We start from the raw sequence: 8,514 nt of genomic DNA on the forward strand, positions 1-8,514 counted from the left end.
ATTACCATTAAAGTTCTCAAACCATAAGTTAAAAGGTTCTAATATAGTTCTCTTTCTGAAAATTTATGGAGAAAACAAGAATTTGGAACGGTAATGGTTCTTAACAACCCATTATTTGTAAGGTCCAGTTCCAAAAAACCATAATACATAAGGTTGAAACTTTATCATTAAACGTTCATGTAAAGTTCCATAACCATTTCAGTTAAAGTTTAGCAGGGATTATAAACAATTTTTAACCATTTTAGGTAAGGTCAATTTATGGTTCGCGTTTATGCGGGAAATTCAGGACCAATCCAAATGAGACCAGAAACCAACTAGGCATCGGGGCGTTATATACTCGGAGAGGTATTTGACAAATAATCAAAAAGTGGTAAGTTAAAATCATAGTGGAGCCATGGATTATGAGAGGTAATTGTCAATAATTCATTAATAAGTAGAAATCTCGATAGCTTTTTCAGAGGGACGTGTCGGCTTTTGTGGGCGGTGCGTTTGATAGTCGATTTGGAGTGGCTGGTGGCTCGCCCACGCATGCTAGCACTACCATCAGATAGGGAAATTTTCCTCTACCTGCTGATGGTGTTGGTAGGCGTGTGCAAGCTACCAGTTGTGCCGGATCGACGATCGGATGCATTGTTTGCAGGAGCTGATGTGTCCCTTTGAAAAAGTAATCGAGAAATAACTATATTATCGTATAATTTATATTACTATTTTTATATATCAATGAAATTAGTCATGACAGAGTAACAGAACGAGTTAAAAACGGATGGGGAAGGACAATACACAAGACAAAATGACAAAATAAGTGACGACTGGGACAACAATCAACCGTTTAAAAAAACAAGAATGCGCAATTATATTATCAAAACTATTTGGATCAAAACAAAAACAACAGTGACCAAACGGGCACCATAGCCTAGGAACGTCTGTGTGTCGATTTAAAATAGAGGCTCATAGAAGAAAAAAATATGAATAAATGGGGTTCAGTGTAAAGTGCTGCAACTGTGATCACTACAAAAAAAAATGTTTCACATAGGGGAATTTACGTATTCTCGTCAATCTAAGCAGCGTCCGCACTTCTATTAGCATTTTCACAGCGTCACGCACATATATGACGTGTCTGTTTGTTTCAATTCATCTGCTGCTTGCTTCTCCATCCATTCCAATCGACAGAATTCTTCAAAACTGTTTGAAAACGATTTTACAACGCTCTAAACTTCTCAGGTGAGTGTGACTATTGTCGTCAACCTTTTTTTCTTCGGCAACCTTCCCATTAGAACTGCGTGTCAACCAGCTGTTCTATTATCGGCAACTCGAAATCAGCCCCATTTTGTAGTACGTATGCGTCATTTGAAGAAAAATCTGGCATAACAGGATTGCTCGGTCCTACAAATATAATCAGATTGAAGCTGAAAGACTAAAGAATCGTTTGGATACATTCAGGGAAGTGTGTTGATGGTAAAACATAGTGAAATTAACGTTTAAATTTTGGTTGCCGAAAACAGTCAATGGGGGCCGAAGCCGACATTTACCCTAGTTGAAGATGATTTTCCTATTCCGACACATGGAATTATAGGAAGAGATTTTTTTTTTTTTTTGTAAATTATCGTTGTATAAATATAAATAATGAAATTATAACCATTCCAAAAGAAGAAAATATAAAGGGTGACTTCGTTTTACCAAGTCGATGCGAAGTGATTAGACGAATTAAAAACATAGATATCGAAGATGATGAACTTCTTGTTTGTTCACAAGAAATTCAGAACGGAGTATTTATAGGAAATGCTATTATAAATAAAATATTTCCTTATGTTAAATTTATTAATACTTTAAATGAACATGTAGCGGTTAAAATTTTCAAACCAATTGTAGAACCCTTAAGTTGTTACAATATTACGAAGATTACGCAACCAAGAAGTAAACATAGAATTGAAGAGTTGATTCCAAAACTTAATGTTGAAGAAGTATCAAGTGATGCTAAGAAATTTTTTTATAATTTAGTCATGGAATACAATGATGTATTTCATCTCTAAAATGACAATTTAACAACTAATAATTTTTATAAACAATCGATAGAGTTGACTGATAATACGTCCGTATACATTTCAAATTATAAACAAATATATTCACAACAACTCGAAATAAATAAACCGGTTATAAAAATGCTTGAGGAAGGAATAATTGAACCATCCGTATCGCATTTCAACTCACCTATATTATTAGTCCCGAAAAAATCTGACAATGGAAAGAAATGGCGTTTAGTCATAGACTTCCGTCAGTTAAATAAAAGAATACTACTCGACAAATTACCGCTACCAAGAATTGATTCAATTCTTGATCAACTTGGTAGAGCACGATATTTCACTACATTAGACTTAATGTCTGGTTTTCACCAGCTACCTTTGGAAAATAATTCAAAAAAAATTACCGCATTTTCTACTCCTGATGGCCATTACCAATATACAAGATTACCTTTTGGTTTGAATATATCACCAAACAGTTTTCAACGGATGATGACCATCGCAATGGCAGTATTATCACCGGAATGTGCATTTGTTTATGTAGATGACATTGTGGTGATAGGCTGTTCAGAGAATCATCATCTCAAAAATTTACGACGTGTTTTAGAACGATTTAGAAAATATAACTTAAAATTAAATCCCGAAAAAGTGTCTTTTTTAGAAAGAAAGTCACCTACTTAGGCCATAAAATATCAGATAACGGACTAACACCAGACGATTCAAAATTTGCAACTATTGAAAATTATCCAATACCTCAAAATGCCGATGAAGTTAGACGATTCGTTGCATTTTGTAATTATTATAGAAAATTTATACAAAATTTTGCCTCAATAGCTGGACCACTTAACAAACTTTTACGAAAAAATGAAATATTTTCATGAACATCAGAGTGTCAGGAATCATTTGAAAATTTAAAACTTAAATTACTGTCACCGCAGATATTACAATTTCCAGATTTTTCCAATAAAATTATTTTGAAACTGACGATTCATTCTTTGCATGTTGCGCAGTTTTGTCACAAGATATCAATGGACAAGATTTACCAATAGTCTTTGCAAGCAGAACCTTCACCAAAGGTGAAGCTAACAAAGCCGTCATTTAAAAGGAATTGGCCGCAATACATTGGTCAATAAATTATTTTAAACCTTATTTATATGGACAGAAATTTCAAATTAGAACAGATCACACACCACTAGTTTACTTGTTTGGGATGAAAAATCCGACATCCAAGTTAACGAGAATGCGAGTAGATCTGAAAGAATTTGATTTTGAAGTTGAATATATGGCAGGTAAAGTTACAGGCGCTTTATCGCGTATAACGCTTAACTCTGATGGTTTAAAATCCATGTTCGTTTTAACAAGAAACATGGTAAAACAAAACAAGCCTTCAAACACCAATCAAGCAGTCCCCTTGCAGGCTGATCAACTCAAGATGTATGACAGCATATCGAACGAAGAAGTAAGAAATATTCCAAAACTTGAAATTGACATCATACAAACTACAAAGAAAAAGGAAATACTATGCGCAATATATATTATGAGAAAATATTACATAAAGTCTCTTCTATTAGTAGGAGAGTGCAGAATTAACCCACAAGAAACTGTAGCTTTAGAGCACATGTTTCGGGATATAGAAATGGCAACCAGAAAAATCCAGATAAAAATAATAGGCCTTGATATGAATACGCAGCTCATAAAACAATTGGACGTCAACAAATTAAAGAAAATCACGAACAAAATACTTAATAAAATAGACATTGTTCTATTTGAAAGACCAACAATAATAACAGATCCTCATATGATTTCCGAGATCCTGCACAAAAATCCTAACACCCCAACCGGACGTCATATAGGACAAAACAAGCTATATAAAAAGTTAAGAAAGAATACGAATGGATTGGAATGAAGCGTTAAATTTCAGATATTGTTAAAAAATGTAGTACATGTAAAATGAATAAACATCAAAACAAAACTCTGGAGAAAATCATTAAAACAACAACTCCGTACAAACCCTTTGAGATAATTTCGATAGACACAGTAGGACCATTCTTGAAAACAATACAAAATAATAGATACGCTGTAACCATTCAGTGCGATCTAAGTAAATATATTGTCATCATACCAATTCCAAACAAAGAATTACAAACCATAGCAAAAGCTATAGTTGAACATTTCATGTTAACTTATGGTACCAATATAAAAGCAATAAAAACGGATTTAGGCACAGAGTATAAAAATGAATTATTCACATTGGTTGAATGAATACTTAAGAATCTTTTCTAATGAACACAAAAATGATTGGGATGAATGGATAAACTATTATTGTTTTTCATACAACACAACTCCAAATTTGTCAATAAACTATACACCATTCGAGTTAGTTTTTGGAAGAACCGAACAAATGCAAAAAGAATTGTTAGCAACAAATACACAACCAATATATAACGTAGATGATTATAATAAAGAATTATAACACAGATTACAAATTGCTTATAAAAGAGCAAGAGAATATTTGGAAAAAAGGTAAACACGATACACAATCAATAAATTGTAAAACCAATAACAATTCAAATAGAAGACAGAGTAAGCTTAGTAAACGGAAATAGAATAAAATGTTACCAATACAACATATAAGAACAATACAACATACAATAACAAAACAAGTACAAACCGTTCATAAAAATAGAATATTTAAAATTTAAAGATAAGGTTCTCGGGTCATAGAATGATATAACATCATTCTCCCAAAAGGGGAAGGTGTTGTGATAAAACATAACAAAATTTAATTTTCCTACTCAGCAAGAAGCGTGCGTATTGATTGATGTCATACGGACCTAGTGCAGCATGTGTTGAATCAATACCGCGCACGTTTGAATATTTGTAGATTAATTGCGTGTATCGCAGTTTCGCGGCACATCGCTTTTTTGGCCCAGACGTAGTGGCGCCTAGAACCTTTTTGTATAACTTTTACGGGTATAAAAGCCCTCCGAAAAACTCAATAAAGTCAGTCTCTACACGGTACTTACCAAGTAGCATACTTGATCCAGAACCAAGTCTCATTTACTATATCGTAAAATATTCACCGAGATATCACATCCGTGTGAGATGATCGTACCCAACTAAGTAAAACATAGTGCGTGTAATTCAGTAAGACACAGTGGATCCCAATGGTTGGGATAAATTGTAGTGGATCCCAATGGTTGGGACAAAACAAGTACCCCTCCTCTACGCAAATCCTCGCGATCCAGTCGAATAATGTTAAAATCATGAAATGGTAGATCGATATCTGGAGGGAGCTATGATTCACAAAGAGCAAATGCATCTCAATTATTATTGTGGACTAAAAGCTTAAACGATTCTAACTTAGGAATAAGACTTCGACACTTCCACTGTAGAACAGTTATCAAATCCCTATCCTAGTTTGAAAAATTATCCAGTAGGAAACATTACCAGAATAATGCTTTTGAGAGGATCAGAAATATTGAGATACTTGAGGATACCGTCCACAATGTTATCAAATGAAAGCAACCCAAATGAGGAGGGGGCTTCGGTTCCTAAAAATTGGGCAGAAGTCTCAATTTTGACGTAGGACTACGTCTTTGATTTCTATATGGGGGTACACTTTGTGAAAACCGAAAATGGAACATGTAACAAATTAAGAAAGATTTTGAACGTTAATATCTCAGCTGCCCCTGGTCCAATTTCAATAATTTTATCACCAATCGATCAGAAATATGGCTACGCATCGATAACAATGCTTCCGAATAATGATTTTCAACAAGAAACTATTGATAAACTGGTAAATGTCCAGCATTGTCCAAAAGCGTCGAATTAACTAACAAATCCACCAATTACCTACATGCATATGCTGCTTCCCCAGCACAGTCGTCAGAGAGTAGTAAGTAGACGAAACAAGTCGAAGTGGCATTCGCCTCCGATCCTCGGACGCGTGCGAATAGGGAGGATGGAATTGCGTAATTTGTTGCACACTCATCACCATACTCAGAACCACACGCTCCCAACGACCACACCACTGTGTGGTGGTGTTCGGTCGTCGAAATTAGTAGCAGCAGTAGCAGTGCTTTCGGCGTGTGGCGTTTAAAATTGTTCTCCAGTAACAACGAAAGGCTGCCTGCAAGCAGCGAGCTGCAGAGCCCACATAAGCAACCATCAAAGGAGGAAGAAGCTGCACCGCTATGCTATGGATCGGAATCAGTAGCTCTTCGTAAGTCGCTGCGGGTCGGTCATCTATGCCAAGCGTGTCACCCTCGCTCCAGAAGACATACAGCTCGACAGCCTCATCCGCGTTGAACACCCAGCTCAGAATTACGCAACCATCACTACAAAACGGCCCTTTTCAAGGCCACCAAAAATTTGTTAAAGAGTATTATTTGAACATTGGTCAAGGTCATTAGTTCCCGCAAGCAGCTTGCTATCAAGGCGCAACCTGTCTATAGAAGGTGTGGAATTGTAGGCCTGAATATATTGGTTCAATTAGTTTTTCCTCGGCTTTCATTCCGCACGATTCGTTTCTTTCGTTTAATCTATCACCCTTGTAGTGACGTCAAAAAGATTATTTCAATCGGCGCTTACATATGAAATTTAATGTGGATTATAGAATTTTTTGTATGTTATCAAAATTTATGAATGGTTTGCCACTAAATGTTGAGATTATTTATTGATTATTGAATTATCACACTGTATATACCATGATAAACCAGCCTGTTTGTGAGTTTTTGCCTGTTTTTAAGTAAGGAGATATAATAAAAAACAAATCACCAGCGGGTATTTCCCGGCGACTTTACAAATAAATAAAATCAAAAAAAATCATCATGTAGAACTAGCTGGGATTTGTTTTACTTCATATTTCACAAAATTGCTTTCGAGTGCTAAGACATCGTCTCCCGCAAAGTTGACATTTTTCCCTCTACCAACACATACATCAGGGCTAGATAGATCTCCACATAATCTATAGAATCCACGCAATTTCAAAAAACCAAAATGCACAGCATTACGAAAAGAGGTCAGGTTTCGACCATAACTTTGTTAAGAGTATTATTTGGACATTTGTCAAGGTCATCAGTTCCCGCAAGCAGCTAGCTATTAAGGCTCAACCTGGTATCTATAGAAGGTGTGGAATTGTAGGCCCGAATCTATTGGTGAGATTAATCATCGTCCGACCATTTTCCAGAACACGCTGGTAGCAAGTGTTTAAAAATCCTATAGAACTTAAGGGAAGTGGGAATAATTCGCTTTGGGTGTATATTCAGTCCCCAGAAAGCCAATAAAATCAAATTTGTGAGAAAATTAGCTCTCACGAGTTCAATCTCTCGAAGTCCCTCCTTTTTTACATATTCTGCACAAACGATACTTTCCATCCCGCCCCATTCATATAATTTGGAAGGAAATCCTGTGAGGGGTGAATTGAATACACTTTAATACCAAAATGCACATAACTAAAAAATTCATAAATAACAAAACAATTCAAAATACACCTTTTAAAGTCGGGTAGATGAATCGAAAATACTCAAGTTGACAGTCCCTTCGATTCTCTTCATCAACTTTCTCTTTGAAATAAATACTACAAATTTGATACGCTTACAAATAAAAAACGGAGAGAGTTAAGATAATTGATGATTGATAAATTAAAAGAACTAAATGTTCACATTTGTTCCGTCCACTAGCGGTCCTACGTCAAGCTTCCGTTCGTGCCCCTAGGCACAGACCCTTCTACTTTTTTCACCACTCCTTGATTTGGGCAAGCTGATTTCGGGTTCCTGATCTACAACTTTCCATGAACGGATGCGTCTTCGTTTCCGTGAAGAAACTTCCGGAAAACTGAAAGGAGTTCCCTCCTCAGCCAAGTCAGAGTCTGACTCGTCATCTTACAAAAAGCATTTTGTATTTGATCCGTTTTAAATTTTCAAATGCCACATTATTCTCATACACTCATCGGCACCAATAATCCCCTTGTGGCCAGTTACCGATGTCTGGTGTTTTTCTAAATTTCCTGCAACATTTAACTCATACGATTTAGGAATCCAATGTATAGTATAACTTCAGTTTGCTTATGAGTTTATTTGAGCCAATGGAGAAATGACTCACATGAAGGATCAGTTGTCGCTGAAATAGGTACGATATGCTATTTTTTTTAAATTATGCAACGATCATTAAGTGTTTTGACTTTCCTTCAAAATAATAATTAAAGTTTGATTGATATGTTGAGTAAACGGTTTTGCTGCATATATTCAAACCGTTTAAGGGTTTACAAATAGTCAAGATACTTATTCAATTATACCACACCGATAGCGGCCAACACAATTCTAACCAGTTCCTTTCACCGATAAATGTAATTAGAACATAGCTTAATCAAGTGGCTGTCTCATTTCTAGTTCGTCGAGTATTAATTAGAATTCCATTCATCAACGTATTTAGCCTGACAAAAATGATGATTAGACTTTCACACCAATTTGAATCCAAGTTCAACTTCCGCTAC

Source organism: Ochlerotatus camptorhynchus, unplaced genomic scaffold (assembly GCF_037179485.1).
Source record: "Ochlerotatus camptorhynchus isolate MF236.1 unplaced genomic scaffold, CSIRO-AGI_Acam_v1.1 ptg000494l, whole genome shotgun sequence".
Lineage (NCBI taxonomy): Eukaryota > Metazoa > Arthropoda > Insecta > Diptera > Culicidae > Ochlerotatus > Ochlerotatus camptorhynchus.